The sequence below is a fragment of the Chiloscyllium punctatum genome, chromosome 12 (assembly GCF_047496795.1).
Source record: "Chiloscyllium punctatum isolate Juve2018m chromosome 12, sChiPun1.3, whole genome shotgun sequence".
NCBI lineage: Eukaryota > Metazoa > Chordata > Chondrichthyes > Orectolobiformes > Hemiscylliidae > Chiloscyllium > Chiloscyllium punctatum.
The window spans coordinates 38,266,587-38,283,721 of NC_092750.1; the positions used below are offsets into that span (position 1 = coordinate 38,266,587).

Consider the following 17,135-nt stretch of genomic DNA (forward strand, 5'->3'; position numbering starts at 1 on the left):
AGAAAAAAAAAAGAATTATGATAATTCTGAATGCCCACAGAGCAGAGGGCAACAACTGGCAGATTGGAACACCCAGAGTGGAGCATGATGACCAGCACACTGTCTCATAAATGTTGATTTGTTGTCTGCAAAGAACTAAGGTCGACTTTTATATGAGATATATGTAAAATTCCAGATTTTTTTGACCAAAAATAGGGGATCGACTTTTACATGAGATTGACTATTAACTCAAGAAGATACGGTAGATTTTGAGGTTGTCCACTGGGTGAAAAGGGGATAGAAGAGCCCTAAAAATTGTGAAGAATGCATTCCCCATGGAGACTGTGGTTATTGTCACTTCACTGGGGAAATGATCATTGGTAGTTACATGCAGCAAATGTTAAGCTCATTTCATTACTTGTTAGGATCTGATTACATCAATACACTATACCATCTTTGTTATTATTCCTCTGTTTCCATGTCAAAGAATTTCATCTTTTGGCACATAATTCTTAATTTGAAATTTTTTTCCAATTCCTATACTTCACACATGCCATTAGACAATACTCTTTAGCCTGCCAACACAAGCTTTCATTTTCATGTGAATGAATTAAACAAAGATGTGTGTGTGATTGGCTGGGACAGAATTTATTGCTCATTTCTAACTGCCCTGGAAAAGGTGGTGATGAGCCACCTTCTTGACTGATTGCAGTTCAGATGCTGTAGGGACACCACAATGCATGGGAGGAAGATTGAGGATTTTGACCCAGTGATATGAAAGGAATGGCAAATCAAGATGGAGTCTGAATTGAAGCTGAACATGTAGGTGGTGGCGTTCCTATGAATCTGCTCCCTTTTTTCTTTGAGAGTTGACACTACAGTCAAGAAAGCACAGCAACACCTCTACTTCCTCAGAAGGTTAAGGAAACTTGTCATGTCTATCAAGACATTTACAAATTTTTATAGATCATCCTATCTGGATCCATTACAGTGTCATGTGGCAACTGCTTTTCCCAAGAACAAAATAAACTTCAGAGAACACAGCTCAGTCCATCATGCAAGCCAGCCTCCCATCCATTGACTTCATCTATACCTCTGCTGCCTTGGGAAAGCAACCAACGTAATCAAAGATCCCTCCCACATATGAACAGATTCAAGAACAGCTTCTTCCCTGCTGTTATCAAACTTTTGAATGGATTTCTATAATATTTGAAATTATATTGTTGTTCTTTCTCTGCACCTTTCTCGGCAGCTTTAATATTGTGTCCTGCACTCTGTTCTGTTGCCCTGATGTACTTGTATAAAACGATCTGCCTGTACAGCATGTAAGACAACACTTTTCACTGTACTTCAGCACCCATCACAATAATAAATCAAATCCAATCAGAGGACACAGGTTTGGAAGATGCTGTCTCAGAAGACTTGGTGAGTGGTTGCAGTACTTCTTGTTGATGGCACATACCTTTACACTGTCTGTCAATGCTGAAAAGAGTGAATATTGAAGATGTTAAGTAGGGTGCTAATCAAGAAGACTGCTTTGACCTGAATGGTGATGATCTTGTGTCGTTATAACCGGTCACATCCATGACAACCACCTGTTGAAGGAGCGGCGCTCCAAAAGCTAGTGCTTCCAATTAAACCTGTTGGATTATAACCTGGTGTTATGTGATTTTTAACTTGGGCACATCCAGGGAGAGTATTCTATCACACTCCTGATTTATTCCTTACGGATGATGAACTGGCTTCGAGGAGTCAAGTTACTTATTGCACAATTCCCAGTATCAGACCTGTGCTTGTAGCCACAATGTTAAACAGTTGGTCCAGTTCAGTTTCTGTTCAACAGTAACCCCCAGGATGTTGATAGCGAGGGATTCAATGATGATAATACCATTGAATGTCAAGGGGTGATGTTTGGATTTTCTCTTGTTGGAGGTGATCATTTTCTTGGCATTTGTGTGTTGCAACTGTTACTTGCCACATATCAGTCCAAACCCAAATGTTATCCAGGCTCTGCTGCAAATATAAACAGGCTGTGTCAGATCCAGCCCAAACTTTTGAGTCCGCTAGGTGAATGACATCTTTTTCATCACAAAATGCAACAAATTAGAAGAAACCCACAAACACATAAATAACATCCTTACGGTATAAAATTCACCAAAGAGAAAGAGAACAACAACCCACTCCCCTTCCTAGACGTCACAGTCGATCAAAAAGCCAATGGAGAGCTTCAGACCAGCGTCTACAGAAAAGCCACACAAACTGACCAGATACTCAACTACAGGAGCAACCATCCCAACACTCACAAATGGAGCTGCATTGTTTAAATGATCCACAACGTACTGCAGCATCTAGGAACTACGAGAAGCTACAGCGGGCGCACAGAGAGGGGAGCTGGAAGGTAAGCGGAGACCAGTTTAAATTAACGTTTTTCTTTTCGCAGTCTGTGTTTTTTTTCACCTAGGAAGTCGTCAACAGAGGCTTCTGGGAAGGTAAGACGTTTGAGTGGAGAAGCTACAGGGACATAATTATGCCAGAGAACAGAGGTAGCTGGGTAACAGTTAGACGTGGGAAGGGGAGGAAGCAGGCAGTGCAGGGATCCCCTGTGATTGTTCCCCTCAACAATAAGTATACCACTTTGGGGGGGGGACGGACTAGCAGGGGTAAGCTGGCCCGAGTCCGGCTCTGAGGCCCAGAAAGGAAAGGGGGAGAGGAGGAGAGCGCTAGTTATAGGAGACTCTATAGTTAGAGGGACAGACAGGCAGTTCTGTGGACATGGGTGAGACTCTCGGATGGTTTGTTGCCTCCCGGGTGCCAGGGTCCGAGATGTCTCAGACAGTGTCTTCAGAATCCTTAAGGGGGAGGGTGTGCAGCCAGAAGTCGTGGTGCACATTGGCACCAATGACATAGGTAGGAAGAGGGTGGGGAGGTCATTCAGGAGCTCAGGGAGTTAGGCGGGAAGCTAAAAGCTAGGACGGACAGAGTCGTCATCTCTGGGTTGTAGCCGGTGCCACGTGACAGTGAGGCAAGGAATAGGGAGAGAGTGCAGTTGAACACGTGGCTGCAAGGATGGTGTAGGAGGGAGGGCTTCAGGTATTTGGACAATTGGACTGCGTTCTGGGGAAGGTAGGACCTGTACAAGCAGGACAGGTTGCACCTGAACCAGAAGGGCACCAATATCCTGGGAGGTAGGTTTGCTAGCACTCTTTGGGAGGGTTTAAACTAATTTGGCAGGGGGATGGGATCCGGACTTGTAGACTATTTTTCAGGATGTCCAAGAATGTAGGGAGGCTGTGGAGAAGGTAGCACTGACAGGGAATACTTGCGGACACAGAGATTGGCTCAAGTGTGTATACTTCAACGCAAGGAGTATCAGAAATAAGGTGGGTGAACTTAAGGCGTGGATCGGTACCTGGGACTACGATGTTGTGGCCATCACGGAAACGTGGATAGATGAGGGACAGGAATGGTTGTTGGACGTTCCTGGTTACAGATGTTTCAGTAAGATTGGGGGGGTGGTAAAAAAGGAGGGGGCGTGGTGTTGCTAATTAGAAAAGGCATAACGGCTGCAGAAAGGCAGTTTGAGGGGGATCTGCCTTTGGAGGTAGTATGGGCTGAAGTCAGAAATAGGAAAGGAGCAGTCACTTTGTTGGGTGTTTACTATAGGCCCCCCAATAGCAGCAGAGATGTGGAGAAACAGATTGGGAAACAGATTTTGGAAAGGTGCAGAAGCCACAGGTGCAGTAGTCATGGGCGATTTCAACTTCCAAAATATTGATTGGAAGCTCTTTAGATCAAGTAGATTGGATGGGGCGGTGTTTGTGTAGTGTGTCCAGGAAGCTTTTCTAACTCAGTATGTAGATTGTCCGACCAGAGGGAAGGCCATATTGGATTTGGTACTTGGTAACGAACCGGGACAAGTGATAGGCTTATTAGTGGGTGAGCATTTTGGTGATGGTGACCACAATTCTGTGACTTTCACCTTGGTTATGGAGAGAGATAGGTGCGTGCAACAGGGCAGGTTTTACAATTGGGGCAAGGGTAAATACGATGCTGCAAGACAGGATCTGAGGAGCATAAATTGGGAGCATAGGCTGTCAGGAAAGGGTGTCGTTGAAATGTGGAACTTTTTCAAGGAACAGATACGACGTATCCTTGATACATACGTACCTGTCAGGCAGGAAAGAGATGGTCGTGTGAGGGAACCTTGGTTGACGAGGGAGGTTGAATGTCTTGTAAGGAGGAAGAAGGAGGCTTACATAAGGTTGAGGAAACAAGGTTCAAACAGAGCGTTGGAGGGATACAGGATAGCCAGGAGAGAGCTGAAGAAAGGGATTAGGAGAGCTAAGAGAGAGCATGAAAAATCTTTGGCGGGTAGGATCAAGGATAACCCCAAGGCCTTTTATGTGTATGTGAGAAACATGAGAATGACGAGAACGAGGGTAGGTCCGATCAAGGACAGTAGTGGGAGACTGTGTATTGAGTCGGAAGAGATAGGAGAGGTCTTGAATAAGTACTTTTCTTCAGGATTTACAAATTAGAGGACTGTATTGTTGAAGAGGAGAGTATGAAATGGACTGGTAAGCTAGAGGAGATACTTGTTAGGAAGGAAGATGTGTTGGGCATTTTGAAAAACTTGAGGATAGACAAGTCCCCCAGGCCTGACGGGATATATCCTAGGATTATGTGGGAAGCAAGAGAGGAAATTGCGGAACCGTTGGTAATGATCACTGTCAATGGGGGTGGTGCCAGGGGACTGGAAAGTGGCGAATGTTGTTGTGCCCCTGTTCAAAAAAGGGAATAGGGATAACCCTGGGAATTACAGGCCAGTTAGTCTTACTTCGGTGGTAGGCAAAGTAATGGAAAGGGTACTGAGGGATAGGATTTATGAGTATCTGGAAAGACACTGCTTGATTAGGGACAGCCAGCACGGATTTGTCAGGGGTAGGTCTTGCCTTACAAGTCTTACTGAATTCTTTGAGGAGGTGACCAAGCATGTGGATGAGGGTAGAGCAGTGGATGTAGTGTACATGGATTTTAGTAGGGCATTTGATAAGGTTCCCCATGGTAGGCTTATGCGGAAAGTCAGGAGGCATGGGATAGTGGGAAGTTTGGCCAGTTGGATAGAGAACTGGCTAACCGGTCGAAGTCAGAGAGTGGTGGTAGATGGTAAATATTCAGCCTGGAGCCCAGTTACAAGTGGAGTTCCGCTGGGATCAGTTCTGGATCCTCTGCTGTTTGTAATTTTTATTAATGACTTGGAAGAGGGAGTCGAAGGGTGGGTCAGTAAATTTGCAGATGATACGAAGATTGGTGGAGTTGTGGATAGTGAGGAGGGCTGTTGTCAGCTGCAAAGGGACTTAGATATGATGCAGAGCTGGGCTGAGGAGTGGCAGATGGAGTTCAACCCTGTCAAGTGTGAGGTTGTCCATTTTGGAAGGACAAATAAGAATGCAGAATACAGGGTTAACGGTGGGGTTCTTAGTAAGGTGGAGGAGCAGAGGGATCTTGGGGTCTATGTTCATAGATCTTTGAAAGTTGCCACTTAGGTGGATAGAGCTTGTAAGAAGGCCTATGGTGTATTAGGGTTCATTAGCAGAGGGATTGAATTCAAGAGTCGTGGGGTGATGCTGCAGCTGTATAGGACCTTGGTAAGGCCACATTTGAAGTACTGTGTGCAGTTCTGGTCGCCTCATTTTAGGAAAGATGTGGAAGCTTTGGAGAGGGTGCAGAGGAGGATGTTGCCTGGAATGGAGAATAGGTCATACGAGGATAGGTTGAGAGTGCTAGGCCTTTTCTCACTGGAACAGCGAAGGATGAGGGGTGACTTGATAGAGGTTTATAAGATGATCAGGGGAATAGATAGAGTAGACAGTCAGAGACTTGTTCCCCGGGTACAACAGAGTGTTACAAGGGGACATAAATTTAAGGTGAAGGGTGGAAGGTATGGGGGGATGTCAGGGGTAGGTTCTTTACCCAGAGAGTGGTGGGGGCATGGAATGCGCTGCCTGTGGGAGTGGCAGAGGCAGAATCAGTGGTGACCTTTAAGCGGCAATTGGATAGGTACATGGATAGGTGCTTAAGCTAGGACAAATGTTCGGCACAACATCGTGGGCCGAAGGGCCTGTTCTGTGCTGTATTGTTCTATGTTCTATGTTCCAGCTGACGAAAAACACTGTATTCAGGAACAACGGGTACCCGATAAGACTCTAGTCACCCCGCCATAAATCAAAACATCTCAGAAATGAGACCAGACTACTTTGGCCCCTAGACATCATGGCAACCACAATCCTACCACCACACTGAAACAGCTCCTGATAAATTTAAAGGACCCTTATACAAAATACCCTGCAGGGACTGCAATAAACATTACATTGGACAAATGGGCAGGAAACTAGCCACCAGGATACATGAGCACCAACTCGCCACAAAAAGTCATGTCCAACTGTCACTAGTATTCTTACACACAGATGAAGAGGGACACCAGTTTGACAATACATCCATCCTGGGACAGGCTAAACAAAGACATGCATGGGATTTCCTCGAGGCCTGGCATTCAAACTGGAACTCCATTCACAAATATATAGATTTGGATCCCATGTACCAACCTCTCAGAAACAGAACAGGAAATGATATCACCTACCACAACAAACTGAGACAGATAAATAGCAAGTGGGACAGAACACCAGCGCTTCACTGGAGGCTCACTGATGATGTTACCTAGTATGGTGACAAAACGTCTGAAAACAAACCTACCAGCTCAGTGAACAAACCTACCACCTGATCCACAACCTGAGCTACAAATCTTCTCCAAAATCTCAGGTTGTGTCAGCATCTGAAGAGACATTGATGATATTGAACATAGTGTAATCATCAGTGAACATCCCACCTTGGATTTTTTGATGGAGAGAAGGTCATTGCTGAAGCAGCTGAAGATGATTGGGCTTAGGACACTCCCCTAAAGATCTTCTGCAGCGATATCCTGTGGCTGAGATGACTTATCTCCAACAATCACAATGATCTTCTTTAGTGTCTGGTTATGACTTCAACAAGAGGAGAGTTTAAGAGAACTGGCTGAAAGGTAGAAGACAGAGGGTGGTGCAGGGTTGTTTTTCAGACTGGAGGCCCGTGACCAGTGGATTGTCACAAGGTTCAGTGCTGGGTCCACTACTTTTCATCATATATATAAATCATTTGGATGTGAGCATAAGAGGTATAGTTAGTAAGATTGCAGATGACACCAAAATTGGAGGTGCAGTGGACAGCGAAGAAGGTTACCTCAGATTACAACAGGATCTTGATCAGATGGACCACTGGGCTGAGAAGTGGCAGATGGAGTTTAACTCAGATAAATGTGAGGTGCTGCATTTTGGGAAAGTAAATCTTAGCAGGACTTATACACTTAATGAGAAGGTCCTCGGGAGTGTTGCTGAACAAAGAGACCTTGGCGTGCAGGTTCATAGCTCCTTGAAAGTGGAGTTGCAGATAGATAGGATAATGAAGGAGGAGTTTGGCTGGTTTCCTTTATTGGTCAGAGTATTGAGTACAGGGGTTGGGAGGTCATGTTGCGGCTGTACAAGATATTGGTTAGGTCACACTTTTGGAATATTGGGCATGTAAATCTGGTCTCCTTCCTATCAGAAGGATGTTGTGAAACTTGAAAGGGTTCAGAAAAGATTTACAATGATGTTGTCAGGGTTGGAGGATTTGAGCTATAGGGCGAGGTTGAATAGGCTAGGGCTGTTTTCCCTGGAGCATTGGAGGCTAAGGGGTGACCTTATAGAGGTTTATAAAATCATGAGGGGCATGGATAGAATAAATAGACAAAGTCTCTTCCCTGGGGTGGGGAGTCCAGAGCTACAGGGCATAGATTTAGGGTGAGAGGGGAAAGATATAAAAGAGTCCTGAGTAGCAACGTAGAGGGTGGTGTGTGTGTGGAAGGGGATGCCAGAGTAAGTGGTGGAGGCTAGTATGATTACAACATGTATAAGGCACCTGGATGGGTACATGAATAGGAAGGGTTTAGAGGGATAATGGCTGGTTGCTGGCAGATGTGTTAGGATATCTGGTCAGTATGGAGAAAGTGAGGACTGCAAATGCTGGAGATCAGAGCTTAAAAATGTGTTGCTGGAAAAGTGCAGCAGGTCAGGCAGCATCCAAGGAACAGGAGAATCAACATTTTGGGCATAAGCCCTTCTTCAGTATCTGGTTGGTATGGACGAGTTGGACCGAATGGTCTGTTTCCATGCTGTACATCTCTGTCTAACCATCCTTTCCCATTGACTTCAGTTTTGTCTTGGCTCTTTGATGCCAGACTCAGTCAAATGCTGATTGGACCAGGGCTTACGTTAGACCAGGAGCTGAGTGGGCCTGACAGAACTAAAACTGATTGTCAATGATGAGGTTATTGTGGAGTAATTGACAACATTTACAAAAGCCTTCTTCACTTTTGAAACGTAGACTTATGGAATCTTTTTCAAGGCAAGTCATACCTCAAAAAATTTCCCACATTGCTGGGCAGAAGCCAGTCTTGTAACAGTACCGGAGCTGTTTCACTGGGGGTATGGCAGGTTTTGGTGTACAAGTATTTAGCACTGCTTCAGTATTTTGGATGCACCACTATTGAGAATTGGAATATTTATGCAGTCTCCTCCTGGAGCGACTTGTGTAATTAACCACCACTACTCGTGATAGGAAGATGCAGGATTGCATACTCAGGCATACTTTCTTTTTTACCTTGTCTCATGAAAGATATTTTGCCATGGGTAATTTCTGGTGTGGAGAGATCTAGGATCAGAGAACACCAACTCAGGAAAGGACTGAGATGAAGAAACATTTTCACTCAGAGGATGATGAATCTTTGGAATTCTCTATGCAAGAGGGCTACGAAGGACTAATGTTGAATTTTCAAGGCTGAGACTGATAAGAGTGTTGTATATTGAAACAACCAAGGGATATGGGGAAGTTTAAGAAAATGGTAGTGATAAAGAAAATCTGACAAAATGTCACTTAAAGGCAGAACAGGCTCAAAGGCCTGAATCCAGACTGCAAGAAGTCTCATGGTATCAGCTTATCATGGGGAAAGGAACCTGCTGCTGACTACCATGAAATGCACACCTCCTTACTTCCTGACTGATGAATCAGGATTCCTCCATCTTGAACAGTACTTGGATGAAGTACTAAGGGTGGAAGGTGTGCAGAATGTACTGTTGGTGAAGGACTTCAATGTCCAACAAGATGACTCAAGTACCAGCAATGATTGAGCTGCTTGAATCCCAGATGACATAACTACTAGATTAGACTGCTGCAAGTGGTAATGGAAACAACAAAAGGGAAAAAAAGATACTTGACCTCATCCTCACCATTCGGGCTGCTGCAGATGTGTCTGTTCATGACGTTATCAGCTAGAATGATAACCGCACAGTGACCATGCTAAATGGGACAGACTTCAGACAGATCTATGAGCCATCAACAGCTAGAGAATAGTAATCTAACAAAAATCCACAACCTGATAGTCTGGCATATCCCACACTCAACCATTACCATCAAGCCAGGGGATCAACCCTGGTTCAATGAAAAGTGCAGAATGGTCTGCCAGGAGTAGCAACTTATGATGCTACAAACCAGGATGATTTGCATGCCAAACAGCTTGAAAAGCAAGTGATCATCACAGCCACATGATTTCACAAACAACTCATCGGATCTAAGTTCTACGGTTGTTGAGCTGTTACCATGAGGGTTCTTGCGGTCTGGATTCAGGCCTTTGAACCTGTTCTGCTATTCAGTGAGATTTTGCTAGATTTTCTTTATCAATACCACTTTATTAAACTTCTCCATATCCCTTAGTTGTTTCAATATACAAAAATCTATCACTTTCAGTCTTGAAAATATTCAATATTTAGTCCTCCATAGCCCTCTTGCAAAGAGAATTCCAAAGATTCATCATCCAGTCAAAAATGGTGGTGGACAGTTAAACAATTCACCAGAGAATGAGGCTGTACAAACAGCTCCATCCTCAACAATGGGGGAGTCCAGCACATCAGTGCAAAGGTTAAGGCTGAAGCTCAGGTTGCCTCCTGAGACCACAGCATCACAGGTTCCAGTCTTCAGCCAATTTGATTCACTCCATCTTATATCAAGAAATGGCTGGAGATACTGGATATTGCAAAGGCTATGGGCCTTGACAATATTCCAGCGATACTATTGAAGATGTGTCTCCACAACTAGTCACGGCCCCTAGCCAAGCTCTTCCAGTACAGCAACAACACTGGCATCTAGCCGGTAATGTGGGAAGTTCTCCAGGTATGAGCAGGACAGATTCAACCTGGCTAATTCATGGCCTTCAATCTACTGTAATCAGCAATACAATGCTGGAAGGTGTCACCAACAGTGCCATCTAGCCAACACCCGCCCAGCAATAGCTTGCTTACTGATGACCAGTTTGGGTTCTGCAGTGGGCACGCAAATCCTGACCTGATTGTAACCTCAGTTCAAAAACTGACAAAGTGCTGAATTCCAGGGGTAAGGTGAAAGTAATTGCACTGGACATGAAGACAGTAACCAACTGAATATGGCATCATGGACCCCTAGCAAATCTGGAATTAATGAGAATCAGGAGGAAAACTCTCTACTGGTTGGATTCATACCTCACACAAAGGAAGATAGTTGTTGTAGGGAGACAGTCAGCTTAGTTCCAGGACATCAGTGCAATGTCCTCAACCCACACATGTTCAGTTGCGTCATCAGTGTTTCCTTCCACCATAAGGTCAGAAGTGGGGATCTTTGCTGATGCTAGCACTACGCTCAACACTATTTGTGACTCCTTATATATAAGACAGTCCATGTTCAAATGCAGCAAGACCTTGACAATATCCAGGTTTGGACTGATAAGTGGTAAGTGACAATCATGTCACACAAGTGCCAGGCAGTCTTAAACCCAACAAGTAAGATCTAACCACTGCCCATGACATTCAATAGTGCTACCATCCACCGAATCCCATGCCATCAACATCCTGTAATTACTGTAGGCAAGAACTGAACTGGGCTGGCCATATAAGTACAATGGCTACAAAAGCAGATTAGATGCTAGGAGTCCTGCAGTGGGTAAGTCACTTTGTGGTTCTCCAAAACCTGTTCACCACCTATGAGTCACAAGTCAGGAGTGCGATGGACTATTCCCCACTTTCCTGGAGGAATGTAACTTCAACAACACTTAATGCTTGAGAACACAGCAGTCAGGCAGCATCCATGAAGGGAAAGCAACCTAATATTTTGAGTCCAGGTGGCGCAAAATGTTAGCTTGCTTTCTCTCCATGGATGCTGCCTGACCTGTGATTTCTAGTATTTTTTTGTTTGCTGTTCAGTTTCTAGGATCTGCAGTAATTTTCTCCTTCAACAACACTCAATAAGCTTGACACAACCCATGACACAGTGGCTTACTTGATTGGCATCCATAAATTTTTATTCCCTCCACCAACGGCGATTAGTAGCGGGATGCACCATTTACAAGATGCACTGCAGAAACTTACCAAGGCTCCTTAGATAATACCTTACAAACCCACAACCACTTGCAGCTAGAAGGTCAAAGGCAGAATATACATGGGAACACTTCCACCTGCAAATTTCCTTCTAAGCCATTCATCCTCTAGACTCAGAAATATATCACTGTTGCTTCATTGTCACTGGGTTAAAATCCTGGAATTTCTTTCCTAGCAGCATTGTGGGTCTATCTTCAGCACTTGGACTGCACCAATTTAAGAAAGCAGCTCAACAAAATCTTTTCAACGGCATCTAAGGATGGGCAATAAGTGCAGCCCCAGCCAGAAACACCCAAGAACGAATTAATGTATTTTAAAAATTGACAACTGGGACTGATAGTTAAACAAGCACCCACCTGCAAATAATACTCAAAAGGAATTTACCAAAAATGATTTAACATTGTGTTGGAGTGTTATGAGATTGCTGTGTATAATTTTTCTCTCAATGAATTGCAATTGTTTGCTCTATATCATTTCGCATGATGGAGGCTCAAGTAATTCAGCAAAGATTTAAAGTAATTTAACACAGTCAACGGTAGATGATGGGGAGGTAATGGAGCAAGAGGAGCAGCAGCATTAGCAAGAAAACATTTTGCAGTAAATGCAAAGGATAATGCACAGTAAGTGTATTACTCATATCTGTCCCTATCTTCCACAAAGGGTCTTACAGTTCAAAGATTTATTTCTTTGCAATTATATTGTTGTCTCAGGTTTTCCAGGCAGACTGTTGCAAACTCTTAGAGCCTCTGATGGAAGAATCTGCAACCCTGTCTGCCAGCTGATTAGTCTCTGCCTGCAGTGAGACTAACCACTGTCCTTAACATTCATTCCTTTGGCTCTTTTTAAGCTGAAGTGGATGACATAGTCCACTTAAGTCAATTAGCTATGTCTGCATCAAACAGTCACTTATCATAAAGGTAAATGTCTACAACAAATAGCCCATGGAGATAATAAGTCAATCTGAATGAACAGGAGTTGCTAAATTCCATGAAAAGCAGGAACAACTGATTGCACATGGACATATAGGACAGCGTGACATCTCTCAACAGAAGAGGTGTCATTCCCTTAGGCTTCCTGAGATAAAAAGTCACCAAAGAATTTTATGACTAATAAACATTGGCCTAGATATCAGGAAAACTTTTCCATTCATCATCAAATGAACTTGATTGAGTTTTACTGAGGACGTAACTAAAAAGATTGATGAGGATAGAGTGATAGACGTTATTTATATGGACTTGACTAAAGCCTTTGGAAAGGTTCTGCATGGTAGACTAATAAGTAAAGTTAGATCACATGGGATACAGGGTGAGCTTGCCAATTGGATACAAAATTGGCTTAATGGGAGGAGGGAGAGGGTGGTGGTGAAGGGTCTTTTCTTTGGACTGGAGGCCTGTAACCAGTGATATTCAGTACTAGGTCCACTTTGGTCTGTCATTTATATAAATGGTTTGGATGATAATACAGGAGGCACAGTTAGTAAGTTTGTGGGTGACACCAAATTGTTAGTAGAGTGGACAGTGTAGGAGAGTGACAGATGGAGTTTAATTTGGATAAATGTGAGTTATTGCATTTTGGTAAACTAAACAAGGGCAGTTAATTGTATGGTCCTGGGAAGTGTTGAAGAACAGAAACCTAGGGGTTCAGGTGGATAATTCTTTGAAATCTGCATCACAGGCAGAGTGGTGAAGAAGATGTTGCCTTGATTGCTCAGATCTTTAAGTGAGGTTATCATGTTGAGGTTGTGCAGGACATTAGTGAGGCCTCTTCTGCAGTACTGTGTGTAGTTCTGGTGGTATTGTTATACAAAATTTATTATTAAATTGGAGGGGGTTCAGAAAAGAGTTCACAGGATGGCACCAGGAATGGAGGGTTTTAGTCATAAAAATAGGCTGAATAGGGTGAAATGTTTTTCACTGGAGCATATGAGATTGAGGGGTGACCTTTTTTGAGGTTTATAAAATCATGAGGGCCATAGATAAGGTGAAAAGCGAAGACCTTTTCCATTGAGTTGGGGAGTTCAAACTAGGGCACATCTTTTTAAGATGAGAGGAGATAGTTTTTAAAAAGGACATGAGGAGCAACTTTTTTTTACATGTGGTTTGTGTGTGGAATGATCTGCCAGAGGCTACAGGTACTTGTTACAACATTTAAATAACATTTAGAAATGTTTGGAGTGATCTGGGCCAGATACAGGTAAGAGGGAGTAGCTTAGTTTGGGAACATGGGTGATGTGGACTAACTGGACCAGAGGATCTGTTTCCATGCTGTATGACTCTATACAGCATCATGAATTTTCTTAAAATATAGAAACATAGGAAGCTTTATGGCACAGAGAGCTATTCAGTCAATTGTGCCCATGTCAATTCAATTGATTAACAGGGTCTTTGTTTCACTTTTGAAATGATATTGGAAAAATACTTGAAGGAGAAAGACATTTCAGGGATAAGAGTTACTTTATCTTGGGTTTCAAACTAATACTGCTGCCTACACATTGTTAGGTTGGACTGAAAAAGGACTAAAATTTTATAGATGGCATGCAGTTAACTGCAGTGGATATGGATATCCAAAGAGAATTAGGGATTTAATTGCATAGATCTTTAACATTTCACACAAGGGTGCAGAAAATGATCAAGAAAGCCAATGGGATGCTGGTCATTATATCAGAGGACTGGAGTACAAGGATGTAGAAGTTATGCTGCAACTATATAAAGCCTTGGTAGATTTCATTTGGAGCACGTGACCAGATTAGGACATCATCCTTAGGAAGGATATATTGGCCTTGGAGCGGGTACAACTTAGATTTACAAGGATTAAACTTGGAATTCGGGGTAAAGTAATGAGGGGGGATTATACAAATTAGACCTATTTTTTCTAGAATTTAAAAGGTTAAGGTGTGATTTAGATTGAAGTCTTCAAAATATTAACAGGAAAAGACAGGGCAGATGAAGATAAACCATTTCCACTGATTGGGGATTCTAGAATTAAGGCCAGACCATTCAGGAGAGATGTTAGGATAGTCTTTCACACACATAGGGTAGCAAATGTTTGGGACTCTCCTCCACAAATGGCAGTAGATACTGGGTCAGTGTTAAATTAAATCTGAGATAGATAAATGCCAGAGGAAACAACACCGCAGCGCTTCACAGGAGGCTCCCAAGCACTGAGGATGTCACCTAGACAGGGGACGAAACGTCTGCAACACAAATTCCCAGCTCGGCGAACAGAACCATAACGACTGAGATAGATATTATTTGTGAATCGGGGTATAAAGGGATATGGGCCAAAAGCAGCTTTATAAGTTAGGCCACTGATTAACCATGTTGTCACTGAATGGTGGAATGGCTCGAGGGGCTAAATGGCCTACTCCTGTTCCTATGTTGAGACAATTATATTCTCTCTCAGATGTCAGAGTCATGTGTTCAGTTACATCATGATTTTCATGAATCTTAATATAGTACATGGGGAAAAAAAAGAGGATGAAAATAATTAAATTGTTTTTCAAATGTCCAAACTCAATGGGCCAAATTGCTTTCCTCTGTATTGTAACATTCTATCCAACAGCTGAGGGGTTAAAGATCAGTGGCACAGCAGAGTAGGGCCAGTAATGGAAATATGAGACCAATATGTGTAAAGAACAGGAGCAGTGAGACTAGGGTGGATCGTAAAGAATGCAGTGAGACCAAGTGGGAATAAAGGGCTCAGTGAGACCAAGTGGGAATTTAGTGGAGGCTACTGTGTTTAGAACCAGTCGAATAATCAGAATGAAACTAAAGCCGATTTCATAATTTGTCATATAAATAAAATCAGTGTTCATGTGATTTAATAAAATGTAGGAGATAAAGTTAAACAATTGGAATTAGTAATATCAAAGATGTCTGATATCTTGAGCAGATTAAAATTCAAGGTATTTTTAGATAAAAGCTAAGTAAAAATATTTTAAGAATGAAAGAGCAGGACTAGGCTATTCAGCCCCTCGAGCCTACTACACCATTACAGATCATGACTGATCAGTGATCACAAACCATTTTCCTCATGCTCCTTGTTTTCAATTAACTGCCTGATGAAACAGAAATGTTATCAATACAGGGGAAATAGCTGAATGGTGCAAAGCGGATTTGTCTTGTGATTTAATTGGGAGGATCAATTATCTAATAAATAGAGATATGGAAGGGCAGCTTGGACTCATGAATTCTGCATCCTGCTCAATTTGGGAGCTCCAGAATGTTTCTAGTTTTCTGGATAATGATACGCGTAAGAGGAGTAATCAGTTGCAGTCTTGTGCTATGTTTCAGAACTTAAGCACCAGCTGTCACTACTGCAATGCATCTATAAAGTTGAGAGTTGAGGATACTTATAGATGTGATGACTGGTAATAATGGATAGAAGGATGCTGTCACCAATCCTCTTTCATTAATTTTCTTTTCCTCTTTCTTTAACTGGGTTTAGGGACTGATCTGATTTATAATGGTACAAGTACAGCCACTGATGACTCTTCATGAGAAGAGGCTATTATCTGAAAGAGGCTATTATTGAACTTTAGAAATTAGATACAAGTTACATTAGCTAGTTAGGCATCATTATCAAGATTATTGAGAGAAATAAAGAACACATCGGTCCTCTTTTGAGATCCAGAGCTATTCTCTAGATTTATCCACTCAAAGTAATACAACAACATCAGATTGGGTGGAACTTAATGTAGTGTCCAATGTTAATATTTGGAACTATTTTCTCAACAAGCAATAATTTTGTCACAGTTAAATTTCATACATTGATAATCACAATTACAAACACATTCCCTTTGGAATTTGAAGATTGGTAGGCTTTTACTTTGAGAACTGTTGACCTTGATTCTGATCTTCATCTTGTGTGCTCAGTAAACCGTCTCTCTGCTGGAGGGAACGTTTGAATGCTCTTCATGGAATGCATTGTTCCTGCTAACCATGTTGGTTTGTAACTAGGTTGCTAAACCAGTTGGTTGGACCTTATCTGGATGACTGTTAGTTTCCTTTCACAGAGGAATTTGTGTCTGCTGAATCAGGTAGTTATCTCATGACAACATCTGGGGATACTTAAATTTCAAAAATTTCTGTCATGGAAAAAGTGGAAACAAATGCCATCTTCCTGGATTTTTGGGCGAGGTAATTTGGTGTTTTTAATTGTGTCACAGACATTTGGTATGGTTTCCATGGAGTTTTTAGATTAGATTACTCACAGTGTGGAAACAGGCCCTTCGGCCCAACAAGTCCACACTGCCCCGCCGAAGCGTAACCCACCCATACCCCTACATGTACATCTACATCTACCCCTTACCTAACACTACGGGCAATTTAGCATGGCCAATTCACCTGACCTGCACATCTTTGTGACTGTGGGAGGAAACCGGAGCACCCGGAGGAAACCCACGCAGACACGGGGAGAACGTGCAAACTCCACACAGTCAGTCGCCTGAGGCGGGAATTGAACCCGGGTCTCCGGCGCTGTGAGGCAGCAGTGCTAACCACTGTGCCACCGTGCCGCCCAGTGTTGCATCAGGAAAAGTAATAAGACTCCGCTATCAAGGGGATTGGTTACACGCCAACAACAGGCCACAGACCGATGTGGTAAACCGGTTAGAGTAGCAAT

General features: G+C 42.9%; 1 protein-coding gene across 4 annotated transcripts in view; it reads right to left on the reverse strand.

The window, feature by feature from the left end:
• Window positions 1–17,135, reverse strand: part of cfap20dc (CFAP20 domain containing) — a 401,364-nt gene that overhangs the window by 161,743 nt on the left and 222,486 nt on the right. The window lies entirely within an intron of this gene.